The sequence below is a fragment of the Ovis aries genome, chromosome 9 (assembly GCF_016772045.2).
Source record: "Ovis aries strain OAR_USU_Benz2616 breed Rambouillet chromosome 9, ARS-UI_Ramb_v3.0, whole genome shotgun sequence".
Taxonomy (NCBI): Eukaryota; Metazoa; Chordata; class Mammalia; order Artiodactyla; family Bovidae; genus Ovis; species Ovis aries.
In genome coordinates, this window is record NC_056062.1 from 46226182 (window position 1) to 46242901 (window position 16720).

The 16720-nt window shown below is 41.7% G+C and overlaps 1 protein-coding gene across 3 annotated transcripts in view; it reads left to right on the forward strand.

Annotated features, from left to right (window-relative positions):
* Nucleotides 1-14970: 14970 nt before the first annotated feature.
* Nucleotides 14971-16720, forward strand: part of SULF1 (sulfatase 1) — a 191653-nt gene continuing 189903 nt past the window's right edge. For all 3 annotated transcript variants that reach the window (XM_060393763.1, XM_042254290.2, XM_060393761.1), the window contains exon 1: nt 14971-15298. The gene's annotated coding sequence lies outside the window, so the exon portion shown is untranslated. The remainder of the gene's footprint in view (nt 15299-16720) is intronic.

Sequence of the window (16720 nt, forward strand, 5' to 3'; positions counted from 1 at the left end):
TTAAAATGCCTTCAATAGAATAGTTGGAACCTCTATGGTGATAAGGGTAACAATAACCACTTTAGACAAAGATCTTCGAGGGCAAGTTTGGTGGCCAAAAAAAGTGTAAGAACTAGTATAGTGACCATATTTTCTAAACCTAAATTAGAACATACAATTCCAAAATGATGTTTTAAATAAATGACTGTCTTTAATAGTGTAGAGATATTTTGCAGAGATTTAAAAAGTAAACAACATTTAAGGAGGTTTTAAATATAAATCGCCTTTATATTTAAAGTGATATTTAAAAGATATACAAATACATTCTATTTGGGAATGATTTTGGAAAATGCCAGACTGTTGATTTATATAGCAGAAAAAGATTTTGGAGCTGCTGCTCCCTGATTGCTCCAAAGAAAAGTCCTTCCACCTTGCCAGACCCATCATCTCCTGAATCCTTCACCTTCTTTAGCTTCTGGCTGATATCCATAAGTAGGAGATCAGCTGTTCTGGTCAGCTAGAAACATACATTTCTCTCCAGGATGAGCTGATAGACTTAAGAGCAAACTGAGTCAGGTTCTAAGGGTTTGGTTTCTAGAGATAGATACAAGGATGTTACTTCCTATATTAGCTGTAATCTCAGGATCATCCCCATCAAAATGGGAGGTTCTTACCCTTTCATATGCTTGAAATTCCCCCTCCTAATCACTCTTTCGGAGGAGGCAATGGCACCCCACTCCAGTACTCTTGCTTGGAAAATCCCATGGATGGAGGAGCCTGGTAGGCTGCAGTCCATGCTAAGGGTCGGACATGACTGAGCAACTTCCCTTTCACTTTTCACTTTCATGCATTGGAGAAGGAAATGGCAACCCACTCCAGTGTTCTTGCCTGAAGAATCCCAGGAACTGGGGAGCCTGGTGGGCTGCCATCTATGGGGTTGCACAGAGTCGGACACAACTGAAGTGACTTAGCAGCAGCGATCACTCTTTAGGGGTGGCTGCATTTTAACTTTGGTTTTCATTTTCATTTTCCCTGCTGACCAGGCAATCTGTTATTTTCATGAGTGGTCTAGGAATTCTCCAGTAGAGTATGAATTCCTCCAAATCCCAGCTCTATTATCCTTGCTCATGACCTTTAGCCCCAGTCTAAGACTTTTTCCGTCGTCTTCCACGTTTAGCTTCAAGACACTTAGCCAAACCCAACAGGACAAAGTCCTTTAACTTTGGCATCGTTTTTTGGACTTCCCCTGGATGATCATTTTTCTCTTTTTTCCCACAATAAATATAAAATCTGGGTGCTAGTACATTAACTAAGCTGAACCTCAAGGTAAACCAACTGCCCTTCTTTAATGCCCATGCATAATCCTTTCAGTTTATCATATTTTCCTGCCTCTTCCTACCCTGTTAGATATTTGTGCTTAAAGGTTAAATCAAGCTTTTCCACTCCTGGATTTCTTTCCTCCTGTTCTTTGTTCCTATGTTGAAATCTTAATGGTAGATTTGTGACGTCACTCTCAATTCTTTTCAGATGGTTTCTCAAGCTGATCAAAAACAAGGTGAAGCCAATATATGTTAGTAAAAAAGTAGATCTTCAAACAAGGAGATGGTTTAGAAAAAAAGTATAATAACAACACTGAGGATACAAAACAACTATAGGTAAATTGCCTTTTCTCTGTATCTTAAAGTCTTTGATCAATTGTGCCAATGCATGAACATTTGAACTCTAAAGAGGCTAGGCAGCTTTCTAAACCCAAACATCAAAAGCTTTGCTTTTGTTAGAAAAATTTAAATCTATGATACTTTGAAAGGATCTGAAATTCTCTAAAATGAGGTCTAATAATAACCTTTACAAGCTGAAAGGAAAAGAACAGTAGGTTATGTGGCTTCTTGCTACCATTTTCTCTGGTACATTAGTTGTCCAAAGATGGCATTTTGGCTTGTACCAAATAAAAGGGCAAAGGTTACCAAATGCAAGCCTGGGGAAGCCAGAAGAGAGAACAGCTATTACAATGGAGGGGGAAATCCAAGCTGTCAAGTCTGAATGGATAGAAATAGCATGTGTGAAATTGACAAGCAGCAACAGCATGGCACCTTAAGAAGAGCCAGGAAATGAATTCTGCCCACGTTTCTATTTACTACATTAGAACTGCAGTTCTATGGAGGCTTATTCGAAATTTGTAGAGATAAATGCCTGGGTCTTTGATAACTTCAGTAATATCTGGTTGTTTGTTTAGAAAGAAATGCAAACAAATAAAATATCAGGGTGAGAAAAAATGATACAGAAGAAAACAAAAAAAAAGAAAAAAATCAGCCATCATTCAGCTTCTCAAAATGCCCTGTTAACAACTGAACCTATTTCCATCCTCTTACACACATTGTTTTACAAGGCTGAAACTGACTTGTATACATGATTTTGATTTCTACCTTTTAATTTAATTTCATATTCTATTTTTCCATGTCATGGAAATGTCTTCATAACCACTGTTGTTAATGTTTGTAGAATTTTCTGTTGTATGAAATCAGTCCTTAATTTACTTAACTATGTTTAATTCAACAGCCCTTTCTCCATTTCTTTGTCATATTCCAATATATTTTTCACTGGGCAACTAAGAGTGAGCATTTAAATACTCACAGTTGAGCTTCTTACTCTCCTTTTTAAATTGCACAACTTATCATTGCTCATAGAAAATATCACTATCCTTAGCAGGCTTTGAGGGGTTTTTAAGTCCTTGCTTCTGTATCACTATCACCTGGGAACTTTGAAATGCAGAATTTCCAAATCTTCCCAAAATTACCAAATCAGAATCTGCGCTTTTACAAGATCCCAAGTGATAGCTGAGCACATTAGGACTGAGAAGGGTTGGTCTTCATGGTCTGACTCATGTCACTGCACTAGCCTCACTGAGGACCGGCTTCCTCAGGGCTCCCAGTGATCCATCAGCAGAGACGTACCCTCAGCCTCTCACTCATCACACCCTTTCCCAGAGCCTTTGTGGGTAACACAGACCAAATGTTTGTGTGCCCCAAGATTCATATGTTGAAGTTCTAAATTTCTCCTGTAAGGGAAATTAAAATGAAGTCTTGCTCAGGCTTTAGAAGCTGTCAACTTCTGAAGAGCAGGCCTCTGACCTGCCTGGACACTGCCCCGATTCCATACCTGCCTTGAAGCACAGCAAATCAGGTGGCACCATAGATTAAAAAAGGTAGTGAGTCTTGGAATTCTTGAGCCCATGAGGGTCTCGCCAACCGCCCGGGGCCTAACAAAATCCTATGACTTACAAGGTGAAACAAACAGCATTGTAAAAAGGTTAAATTAAAACCAGAGCTGCATTTTTCCTCACAAACTGATAACAATATCAGTGTGCAGCCTGTGATCATACGTGGGGGTCCCCAAAACTGCAGTTTCAAGTCCTACTCATGGGCTAGACGTACTGCCTGGGGCATTTTCTCAGTAGGGACTCCAGACTGCTGCTAACAAGGGACTTCTCCGCACCGTCTAATCTGGATGTTGGTCGGTCCAATCTGAAGATGTATGTGCTCTTACTCTTTTCTATTGTTTCTATTTCTCTTCTTTTAAGGACTACATATTGAAATTAAGTCAAATAATCCTCTATTAAATACTGAACTTGTTCATTGTCTGTGATGAGTGGTTTCTTCTGTTAACAAATCCTTCGCACCTAAAATGAAAGTAAAACTTCTGGCAAAACACCTCCCCACCTCCATGTGATGGTATCTGGAAATGGGGGTCTTTGGGAGATAATTAGGTTCAAATGAAGTCTTGAGGTTGGAAACTTCATGATGAGATTAGTGCTTTTATAAGGGGAGATAACAGAAAGAATTCTTTCTCCCTCTCCCTCTTCTCCCTCTCTCTCTGAAAAGACAAAGAGAAGGAAGCTTTTTAGAAGGTAGGAGGACAGCACTCACCAGCACTGACCACACCAGGACCCTGATCTTGAACTTCCAAGCCTCCAAAATTATACAAAAATACATTTGTGTTTTAATACATTGTTGTTTAAACCGCCTAGTTCATGGTATCAGTCCATGCAGCCTGAGCAGATTGAAACAACAGGTGTGTACTGTGCTCTCTGCCTAGGAAGATCTTCCCATGACTGTTTACCAAAATAACTCCCATTTGCCCTTCAGAATGCAGTTTAAAATGGGGGTTGAGGGGAAGCCTGTCTAGTATCTTAATACATAAAGAACTCTCATAAATCAACAAAAATAAAAGAAACCAATTTTAAATGAACAAAAGGACAGGGATAGACATTTTTCCAAGAAGATACACCATTGTCCAACAAATACATGGAAAGTTGCTCAACATCATTAGTTATCAAGGAAATGCAAATCTAAATTACAATGACACACTGTGTCACACTGATTAGGATGGTGGAATAGAAAGGTAGGTAGTTAGGTAGATAGACACCAACCATTGGTGAGAACGGAGAGAAACTAGAACCCTCATACATTGCTGGCAAGAATATAATAGGGTACAAACACTGCAGAAAATCAATTTGATGATCATTCAATAAATTATACATAGAATCACCATACAACCCACTCCCCAATTCCACTTTCAAGAGAAATAAAAACTTATGTTCACACAAAAACTTGTACACAAACATTCAGAGCAGCATTATGCATAATAACCAAAAGGTAGAAACAATCTAAAGGTCCACCAATTTATGACTAATTTAAATGTGGTGTAGCCATACAATGTAATATTAGTTGACCATAAACAGGAATATAGTACTGATATAGACTGCAGTATGAGAATATTATTTTAAGTAAAATAAGCCAAACGTGAAAGAACATGTATACTATGTGATTCCATTTATATGAAATATCCAGGGTAGGCAAATCTTTAGAGAGAAAAAGCAAATTAGTGACTGCCAGAAGCCGTGGAGAAGGAACCATGCAGAGTGACTGCTTCACATAGTTTGCTTCATGGGTGTGGGATTACCTTTTGGGGTGATAAGAATATTTCAGAATTAGATGGTGATGATGGTTGCAGAATATTATGAGTATAGTCAATGTCACTGAATTGTACAATTTAAGATGATTAAAGTGATTTTTTTTTTAATGGATGCATGCATGCAGGCTCAGTTGCTAAGTCAAGTACAATTCTTTGTGACCCCATGGACTGTAGCCCACATGGACTGTAGCCCACCAGGCTCCTCTGTCCATGGAATTTCCCAGGCAAGAATATTGGAGTGGGTTGTCATTTCCTTTTCCAGGTTATCTTCCCAACCCAGGGATCTAACACCAAACTCTTGCATTGGCAGGTGGATTTTTTACCACTGAGCCACCAGGGTAGCCCTTTTTATGGTTAGTATGCTAAAATAAACATTTAAAGAAGAGGAAGAAGCTTAAGGAAAAAAGATTCAAGCAGGGGGACAAATGAAAACAAAGAGGTGAATGGGACTTCCCTGGTGGTCCAGTGGCTAAGACTCTGTGCTCCTAATGCAGGGGCCCTGGGTTTGATCCCTGCCCAGGGAACTAGATCCCACATCTAATGAGTTTTCATGTTAAAACTAAAACCTAGCTCAGTCAAATAAATAAATAAAAAGAAAATACATATTTTAAAAAAACAAATAGATGAAGAAAAAGAGACCATGACAGAAGAGGATATTTTTAAAAATAGCACTTGTGTGCTCCACTGCTCAGTCGTGTCCGACTCTTTGCAACCCCATGGACTGTCGCCCTCCAGGCTCCTCTGTTCATGGAGTTCTCCAGGCAAGAATACTGACTGGGTTGCCATTTCCCCCTCCAGGGGATCTTCCTGACCCATGGATTGAACCCGTGTCTCCTGTGGCTCCTACAGTGGCAGGCAGATTCTTTACTACTGAGCTACCTGGGAAGCCCAAAAATATTGTTTATTTACTGTGAAACCCAGTCTTCTTCATTTTTGCACAATATTTAATATTTGATAATCAGATCTTAAAATTCTCAGAATTCTCTGCTGTCAAAAAAAAGTGCTTCTTTCAAACTTATTCCCTGGGCACAGACCTGAGGTTTATATCCTTTCTCCCTCCCAAGCTTCAACTTTCCAGATATGAGGATCCAGGAGGAGTTTGTATTTTTAGTTCTCACTTTTCTCCTGAGCCTCAGGGACGGATATTTCCAGCTCTCTCCCCATCATCTCATACTTAACATATTCATAATTCCACCCTGACTACATCCTCCACCTCCCGCTTTTCTCCTGTACCCTCTTGGCTAATCCTCTGAATTTACAGAATCCAAAACCCAGGAGAAGTGAGTGAGTCACGACTCTGAAAGGTTAGTCTTCTTTCCCTCAGTATTTTCCTTCATCCAGGATCTCCCATTAGTCAGTAAGTTGTGTTGACCTTTCCTTCAAATGGTCTTTGTATCCACCTGCACCCTTCCATCCCCTCTGCCAACCCCCCAGATTCAGCTTTTCGACACCTCTTGCCTGAATCCTCTGGTAACCTCCAGGCAGGTCTCTATAAACACATCCTGCCCAGTGGCTTAGGGAGCATGCCTGATTCCACAGAAAATTTGCACAGAAATGTTTGGGGAGGTCATCAAATCAGTGGCAGTAAACAGTGTGTGAGCCAGCACAAGCCTCTAGATCCTGAGGTCATGAGGACAGCAATATAGGATGCCCTTCAAGATAATCATGTAGTCCCTCCCCCAGACTGTCAGCAGGGCCATTCGACTGTATGAAGGGACCAGACAAGGGTGGATGCCCTTACACTCGCACTGCACAAGCACAGCTCCGACTAGGGTTTGAAGAAGTGCACAATGCAGGTACTACCCTTCCTCCTCCGACCTGGTGGGTCTCATGTTCTGCAACATCAGAACAAGAGAAATATGGGATGTGACCCAAAGTGAAGTGTCCTAGGATTGTTTGGGGGGAATTGGGGAGCCACATTCGATGGGATATGGCTGCTTAGAGGAGGGTCCTGGAGGAGCACAGGGGTAATAGAAGACTTTAAAGTGAACTTAGAGCCTCTCAACATTCTCATTTCATGGATGGGAGAACCACATCCCAAGAGTGCACTGCGATGCTTCGGGAATTGCTCAACCCGTCAATGGGGTTGTTCTTCTTGTTTTAGTCACCAAGTCATGTCTGACTCCTTTGCAACCCCATAGACTATAGCCTGTCAGGCTCCTCTTTCCACGGATTCCCCAGGCAAGAATACTGGAATGGGTTGCCATTTCCTTCTCCAGGGGATCTTCCTGACCCTGGGATCAAACCTTCATCTGCTCCTGCTTGACAGGTGTATTCTTTACCATTGAATCACAACGCAGGAGATGAGAATTTGACCCCTGGCTTGGGAAGATCCCCTGGAGAAAGAAATGGGAACCCACTCCAGTATTTTTCCCTGGGAAATCCCATGGACTGAGGAGCCTGGTGGGCTACAGTCCATAGGGTCAAAAAAGAGACAGGCACTACTGAGCAACTAAACAACAACCAATGGGGAGCAGAGCCCAAATGGAACTAAGATGATCTGCCTCCCAAATTAGTGCTCGATTTCTTTCCTTTAGGACTGACAGCACGCGTGTGTGCTTAGTAACTCAGTTGTGTCCAATTCTTTGATATCAGCCTCCCCTAAATAGCAAAATACTCCTAATAGGGTAACATTTGAAAAACTATTAAAGCAGCAACATCGTTCACAGCGCTCTGCCTTCCACAAGCTCCACTCCTGCCAATCGCAGAGGTGAGACAACTGTCCAAGGCCTGCCACGCTTTTCATCTCACGATCCTCAGAGGGTCCCACAGGTATTTTCATGGGAGTAGGAGGGAGGTCTCGTGGATATTTGCAGCCTTGTACACCAAGAAGCCAGAAATGTAAAACCCATCTTCCACTCACCATCTTAGCAAAGGAGACAGCGATGCCTGCAGGTCTTTACATTAACGCTTGTTATGTATGATCACAGAGTTACGGATGAAGTGGGAAAGGAGCACAAAGGAAGGCCTGGCTGTCTCTGTCCACGAAGGCAGAAAATATACACAGAAGTGACACCTGAGCAGGACCTTCCAGGACAAACAGAAGCTGTACAGCCAGCCAACAGGACAATATATGTGTTCTGGCTACACGGCAGCATCTTGATTTTGGATCTGGCTCCCAGCTCTTCGATCGGATTCACTGGAGAACAGTGCTTGCTATTCTTATCACAAGCTCTAGGAGCATTGTTTCAGTTTGTACAGAAATTCCCAGTCGTCTTAGTCCTCATCTGTTACTTCAAGGAAAGTGTTTATTATCAAGGCAGAGAAAAGAAAGTCTCTGGTTTGGCAACTGTCATATACTAATTAGGCAAATGTACACACTTTTTCCAGATTCTGCAATAGTTTTCTGTTCTCCTGGCCTGAATTTTTTTTTTTCCTCTCAATTGTCATGAAATCCTAGATCCAACCCAAGCCTCTGTACAACTGTGTACACTCCACCTAACCTCTCCACAGCCATGACACTTGACTTCTTGCCAATCCACTTAAATTCTGAAAGTGAAAGTATTAGTCACTTAGTCGGATCCAACTCTTTCTGACCCCATGAGCTCCACCAGCCTCCTCTGTCCATGGGATTCTCCAGGCAAGAATTCCCTGGGAATCTGCCATTCCCTTCTCCAGGGGATCTTCCCAACCCAGGGATCGAAAACAGGTCTCCCGCATTGCAGGCAAATTCTTTACTGTCTGAACTACCAGGGAAGCCCAATTAGTGGTCTTCAAACTCTGTCTCTCTCTCCCTGCTTCCCTTCCCCTCCCTTTTCTGCATCCTGACTCCACTCCCTAACCCTTCCTCCTCATCTTGACTCTTCTCATATGTCCTTTTCTTTGACTGCATATGGCCTTGGTTGCACTGAGCATCCACAAATTCAGAGTTTTGATAGTATCTCCAAATTTGATTACATTTATAGACCCAGAAGTACTCTGGAAGGATTGGAAAAAGATGTTTTTCATTCAACTTTAATGTGTGTCTTGTTTCCAGCCTGTGCTCTCTGTTGTGTACAAAGAATTACTATATTTGATATATCTTATAATCCCAGTTATGAATGGCACAATTATATTGCATTATGTATTTGTGGGTTACAAGCATAAAGTTTCCAATATAAATATATACCACACTTAATGTATACCACAAGGATGTATGAAGTTATAATAGTCTCACTTTTTAAAAAATATGCTAGGATTTTTCCTCCAACCTTATGTTCTCCTAGAAAACATTATCACTAGCAGGAGTCTGCCAAATTTGGTCCCCAAAAGCCACTTCAGAAGTGAGGGTGAAAGAAAGAAGATGGAAGAATACATTCATTTCCAAAGGTATATATGACGAAGTTGGGGGCTGCCTGGATGCTTACAAAATAAGTGTACTGCCAACTTCAGCTTTAGATTAATTTACATTTCTAAACTTCATATAAATAATACAGAAAATACAATGTCCAATTCACTTTGGATTCCTGGTGTCTGGAAACCTAAGAAAAAAATTTCCTGATGACTCAGTGCTATAAATGTGGTTATCTTAGAGTCAAGGGTCAGAAGCCTAATTGATCTACAGTTCAACTAACTCATGCAGCACAGAGGAATCTCACTCCCTAGTTTAGTGAAAGGTCAATTCTAGGCACAGGTTTTATTTGATGTCTTCCCACCCCTCTTTCTGTCTTCCCTGCCATCCCTCCCACATCTTCCTCCCATGCCAAGTCCAATATCCTCATCATGAGTTGGCAAATTTCTTCTCTGAAGAATTAAGGGCAGATGGTTTTTGTTTTTAAAACTACACCTATTAAACCGGATAAATCTCCATCCGAAGAATTTCAGACATGAGAGAGGTCAACAGGGCTAAGAATTTTCTGTGAGGATCAGTTTCCTTAAATTTCCACATTATAGCTCTCAGGATATATATAATACCAAGCTTCCAAGGTGATGCTAATGGAGAAGAACCTATCTGCCAGTTCAGGAGACATAGAGAAGCAGGTTCCATCCCTGGGTCAGGAAGATCCTGGGGAGAAGGAAATGGCAACCTACTCCAGTATTTTTGCCTGGAAAACCTCAAGGACAGATGAGCCTGGCGGTTTATGGTCAATAGGGTTGCAAAGAGTTGGACACAACTAAAGCAACTTAGCACACACACAAGGTTTTTGCAGTAATTCTCTGGGCTATATGAATTAGGAGAATTTCAAGATGAGGAGAAGCATTGAAATATTTTAGATCCCCATAGGGGATAACATAGGTTCCTATGTTAAAGGTTGTGTAAGCAATCCTCTTCCCGTCTCCTAGAAGGCAGGGCTCTATGTCGAGCTTGATATTAATATTATACTGAGCTCATTTTAATGAGGCTCAAATAGCAGACACAGGACCCTGATGAGTTTCCTTTTTCCTTCCTTTTTTTCCCATGCAACTACTGCAAACCATAAGGACAGTATCTTGAAAAGTCGAACTTGGTGTCTAATATTCATGATGACATGATATCATGAATACCAGAGAATAGTAGGACTTCCCTGGTGGCTCAGACAGCAAAGAATCTGCTTGCAATGCAGGAGATGTGGGTTCAATCCCTGGGTTGGGAAGATCCCCTGGAGAAGGGAAAGGCTACCAACTCCAGTATTCTTGCCTGGAGAATCCCATGGATAAGAGGGGCCCAGTGGGCTAACAGTCCATGGAGTCGCAAAGAGTTACACACAACTGAGCAACTAAGCACCAACGTGTGTGCATGCTAAGTCACTTCAGTCATGGTCATCAGATCTCACCTCTGGTCCAAATGAAGCATTAGAAAATCAGGCGTGGGATTGTCCTGAGAAAATAATGTCTGTCAAAATTCCCCTGGGATTAATTAAGAGTTGGAAATGATGGATTAAAGTGGTATTTAATGACTGCCATGCTGGATGCACATGTATGTGGAATCTAGAAAAATGGCACAAATGAACCTATTTGCAGGGCAAGAATAGAGACACAGACCTAGAGCACCGACGTACTGGGGAGATGCTGAAGATTTGGGAGATTGGGATTAAGTCTGTACACTGCCATGTGTGAGATAGATACCTAGTGGGGAGCTGCTGCATAGCATATGGGGCTCAGCTCGGTGATGACCTAGAGAAATGGGATGGAGGGCTGAGTGAGAGGGAGGTCCAAGAAAGAGGGGACATATGTATACATCTAGCTAACTCACTCTGTTGTACAGCAGAAACTAACACATTTAATGCAACTATGTGTTCTGCTTAGTTGCTCAGTTGTGTCCAACTCTTTGTGACCCAATGGACTGCAGCCCACCAGGCTCCTCTGTCCATGGGATTCTCCAGGCAAGAATACTGGAGTGGGTTGCCATGCCCTTCTCCAGGGGAATCTTCCCAACCTAGGGAATCAAACCCAGGTCTCCCTCATTGCAGGCAGATTCTTTATCATCTGAGCCACCAGGGAAGCCCATGAATACTGGAGTGGGTAGCCTATCCCTTCTCCAGGGGATCTTTCGGACCCAGGAATTGAATCCCAGTCTCCTGCACTGCAGGCAAATTCTTTACCAGCTGAGCTACCAGGGAAGTCCCCCAAGAGCAACTATATCCCAATTTAAAAGAAAAGAAGAATAAAATAAGAATTGTGTCCAAATAAGTAAAGTCAGTACAAGTTATGAGATCCCTTGAATTCTCACAATTTCAAACTTTTGCTGAAAGTCCTCCCCCACTTTCCACGGGATGTTTCTCACACTAATATCCGGGGACCCCAGCAGCATCACCTGCCGGTGGCCCCGGGGTACAGTGTAGCCTATGACAACCAGGCTGCTGCAGATCCTGGTCCTCCCATCTCCACCAAGGCTCTGGAGTAGCAGACTTACTCACCCTCCCTCATTATTTGTTTACTGAGCCCAAGGTGGGATTCTCGGCCAACGGGCAGCACAAGGGGGAAAAGAACCGTGGTGTCTCAAGTGCATTAAATCTTCATATTAGACCTCTGGCTTGGTAAACCCTTCTGCTGATTTTGTTCTCTTTTTTCCAAGCATGACAAACAAGTGGTTTTTCTTTTTCACTTTAATGATTCTTTAGACAAAAAGGAGTCATTTAGGGCTTTCACCAAGGCTGATAGGTGTTTCTGTTTAATGAGGTTTTTATTATACTGTATTGGCTTCCCTGAAAAGAAATTACAAGCAGCAAACAGATGATAATAGAACAAGGCTGGAAGAAACAATAACCAAGAGAGGGAAAAATTAGTGCGGCAGCAGATGCACGCGTTGTACTCAGGGATTAAATGCCACTTCCATTCTCCTTTGGCCACTATTTTACGAGTAATAAGGTGGATGTGGGCACTTAGGTGCCGGTTACATGTGTGCAAAAGATATGGATATAGATATAGACTCAGCTGAACTGCCAAATGTGGAGGAAGAAGGGTGGCGAGCTCAGTCTAGACAAAGATGAGTGAAGCTCAGAGTACGGGTTTACAAGGGCTGGTCGGTTACCATGGAAACTAATTGGAGCTAATAAGTAAAGGGACATTTTAACTGTGGGAACAGAAGAGGAGGGGCAATTTTTCAATATTATCGTTACCTACAATTAGTCTATCATTTTAGGAGTGGCCCTACTTCACTCTTATGATGACGCTATACCCTCTGCATACAACCTCTCCCTGAATCAACATGACATTCGAAAGCCGAATATCATCTTTTAGAACGTGTCATATTTTAGGTTTCGATCTTTCAAGACAGAATCAATTTCACTTTTTTTTTTCCCCCCTCTTAAAAAATAAACTGTTTGCAGATGGCAAGGGGGAAGGAAAGGAGGTAATGGAAAATTCTTAACTTTTAAACTGACACTGCTGAGCACTGGAGCTGGTTACAGAGACAAGGGGAGCTCGGATCTTAGCCTGCAGCACCAGCTTCAGGCCTTTGTTTGAGTTGATTTTCCCTAACAAAAGCATTTCAGAACATCCAGCCCAAAATGTGTTGTCGTGGGCTCCTTTTACAATCCTTTTGAAAGGTAATGTTTACAGACACAGAACAGGGCAAGAATTAAGATCATAGCCAAAGGGCAGGATCTGTTGCTCCATTGGTATTTTTCATTTTAGAGCAAGTTTTAAGTAGTATAACAACTGATGCTATCCATAAAAGAGAGGCAGTGACTGAGGCTTGAGGAAAAGATTGACCATGGAGAAGAGGAGAAGTACTCAGAGTTCAAAAGCTCTTTCTACAATAGTGTGGCTCAGAGCCCAGGCTCACTGGGGAAATGTCTCGCAGAAGGTGTATTACCAGCCCAAGGTGGACAACATGTGATTCAACACCTTTACAGTTTCTTAGGTTTTACTTTTGTAACTCAATTCAGTTTAAGAGAAGGTAAACTACCTTAATAACGTCTCCAGGGTCTTCAAAATCTACGCAGTTGAAGTAATCCAGATTTTCAGACATGAGTCTGGTTGGATTAACCAAGAGAAAAAAAAAAATTTAATGAAAAAAAATTGCCTTGCAATAATTGGCACTATTAAAAATTTTATGGTGCTGGAGGGAAGCTTTAGCCCAGTGGGGCCACTTGCCATTGTTGAAAGTTTCAGTGTTGATTATGTATCTGGGTTTAACTGATTAGGAGTAGTGGTTTAGTGAATCTCTTGGATATGGTGAAATGGACACCTCATAATCACTTCTGGGAAGAAACTGAGCCAATGAATCAGAACTCCAACTTCTAATATTGGTTTTTGTTTGTTTTTGTTGTCTTTTTCTTCCTTCTTCCCTACAGCCCAATTACAGGAAAAATTCATTGTCTAAAAATAACAGTTCTCTAACCTTGTGCTTCAGAAAACTGTACCAGGTGTCATTTTTAAGTACATTAGTATAATATCACACAAAAAGTCCTGAAAAAAAGTTAGTCAATTTTGCTATATATTGAAATAATTCTCTTTGTATTAGATATGTATTTGTATTCTAGACTTTCATACTTTAAGCAAGTTTAAATGGGTTTAGGGTCTTTTTTTTCCCCAGTGATCCCTCTCTCAGTTCAAAGAAATTCAAAAAGTGCAATATTTTAAATGTTGGCTTCCGCAAACAGGGAGTTGCTAATATTTCAAATTCCTATTTTGTATTTCAGATTATCAAAATTCCTTAGAAGTCTGATGGAATTTTTTAAAGTTGGTATAAGATTGTAAGCGATCACTATCTCCAGATAGCTCTTTAAAAGTATTGTAACAACTATAGCCATTTTCTGCTTTAAACTGCTATCAAAGTAATTAGTTCTATAAAACCGTTCAGAGAACTCAAAAAGAAAAGAAATGCACAGAAGAACAAAAGGAGGAGGTACTGAAATGGCCCCAAATTGAAAACATTTCAAAGCAAAATTGTTAATGAGCTGTTTGAGCTATATGGACATTATATGTGCAATTAACTAGAAGCCAATAAAAATAATCAATAAAAATAATCAATGACAGAGTGCAGCCCCCTGGTACCCAGCGCTTTTCACAAAGACATGTCTGTGAAGGCGGCGAGTGATTCAAAAAAGCCACCTTTATCTATGGGCGCGCGTTCTGATTTACAGGAGTAGAAAGGAAAATGATTTTCATTGACTGTTTCTGAGGTTCAGCCAGTGGCAAACGGTGAAGAGCTGTCTGTGGGAAGAGAGAAGTTTCTGCTCTTAGCTGCGCCCCTTCCCCCTTCTTCCCAGGAATGTTGGAGGCAGCCGCGATCTCATCAAGGGAAGGTAGGAGTTTAGATTTCAAAACGTAGATGTCACATTTCAGTGTAAACGACTCCTACATGAACACTTTATCAGTATGTCAAGATGAATTTTTTATCTCCTGGCGGAGAAGGAGATGGGAGGGGGGGCGGGACCTCGCTTAGAAGATTGCGCTCCCTAGCTTGGCAGGAAAAGTTTTTGTTTTTGTTTTTGTTTTTGTTTTTGGCGTTTCTGTGCATCCTACGGAGGGTCCCCATCATCGCCGCGGGGCGCACAAGGAGTTGTGAAAAGTACCGCACAACTGGCCACCGGAATAATTCATCCCCTCCACCTTCTCTTTAGCGCCTCCCACTTCTTCTCTTTTTATAGCAGTTTCTTTCTCTCGAAAAATCTCAGGTTACTTGACTGGGAGTTCTCAGACCTCCAGTTTCAGCCCTGCCCTCAGCCTCCAGTCGTTGAGAGAGAGACACCCAGCCCCAGCAATCGGATTGGGCAGCCCGCCTTGACACACCACTGTGCTGAGTGCTTGAAGACGTGTTTCACCAGATGGTTGGGGTTAGCGTGTGTCATCACATTCGAGTGGGGATTAGGAGTAGGAAGGCTGCCTTGCCGGAGCTGTGTGGTCTTCTCCAAGGGAGAGTTGCGGGCAAGAGAACTCCTTTGCTCCGGGGAGAAGAGGAGGAATTCGTTTTCCGCAGCCACGAGAAAAGCAGTGTTTTCAGGTAAAGTAAAAGACATTGAATGCGCCTCTCTCTCTCTCAACATACTTTTGAATGGAATGCTAGCACAGCACACTTGTCAAACCCAGTCGTTGCCCTCCTCTCAAAGCGGCTGCTGCACGGCTGACAGAGCTTGGTGCTTGGCTGTCTTTACAGAACTAACTCTCCTCAAGCCTTGCTCCCGAAGGTGTAGCTAAGAAAATGTCTTTGGAAGCCTGCTTGTCCCCCACCCTTTCATATCCCCGTTGCATATTCCAAACAGGAGCTAGACGTTGTTCAGAAGGGATGGAGAAGTCCAAGAAAGCATGTCTCTCAGCTTTCGAAATTTACCAGTCACTTTTAAACTGTTGCATTTTACCACCCAAGGGCTCAAGGTTCTTTGAAGAGTCTATTTGCTGGCAGAGATGGAAAAGCTTTCTTCCCCAATTTTTTTTGCACTGATTTGAGGTGGACCAAAATGTTTTCAAAACCATTTGGAGATGGACTCTAAACTTGGAAACTCCTTGAGGGGCTGTCTTCAGAGCAGCTGAGAGCGGCTTTAAAACCAAAATGCTTAGAGCTAGAAGAAAAGCAGAAAAGGAGGAAGTAGGAAAATGGTTTTTTAACATGGCCCTTTTGCAGCTGCAGGGGAGCAGATGGAGGTAATTCATTTGCAGATCTGTTTGTGAAAGTTTTACAAGTCACTGAAAAGTAAAGAAGCACCTCTAATGGATCGTTAAAGTCCCTACATTTATGGGTTTTTAAACAGGCTATCTGAAGTGTTAATTAAATGTAAATAGGTTTTCTAGCTTGGTTATAAACAAACTAAAAAAAAAAGGTTTTAATTACAAGTTAGCCATTGGAAATGAATGGTCATCTGATAATACAAAATGAGTTGTCATGGTATATGTGAGTAGCCATTAATGCAACCACTGTTGAAAGCATCACCAAAATTAAATTGAACTGGATGGAGCAATGGGGGGCTTAGATCTGATGCTTAAGTTGTGGTCTAACAAAGGCCTTTCAAGTTGATGCCCTGTTTTTATACCGGGATAAAAAAAAATAATTCTTTTCCATTTTTCAAGTTAGTGATCCATGGAGGTGAATCCATGTGTTACTTCCTTTGCACCCTAACCGACTTGCCTTCCCACATCAGTGTTCAGATACCTGTGGTGCTTAAGAATTCCTGCTCCTATTGGACTTTCAAACTGAGTAGAGAAACCCAATACTGTCCTCACCCTTGGCAGGTGAGAGATTCTATGAATAATACTGTATATAAGCTATTCTGAAATAAGAGCTGTTTTGTAGGTTGAATAACAGGATTTATGGCTAATGCTCTGTGACATCTGTATTTGGGTGCAGAAAGATGCTTGAAAAAATTATGTTTCAAGTCACATTGCATATATATTTTTGGCAACAAGAGAGTTTATTTTTTAATCCTCTTTG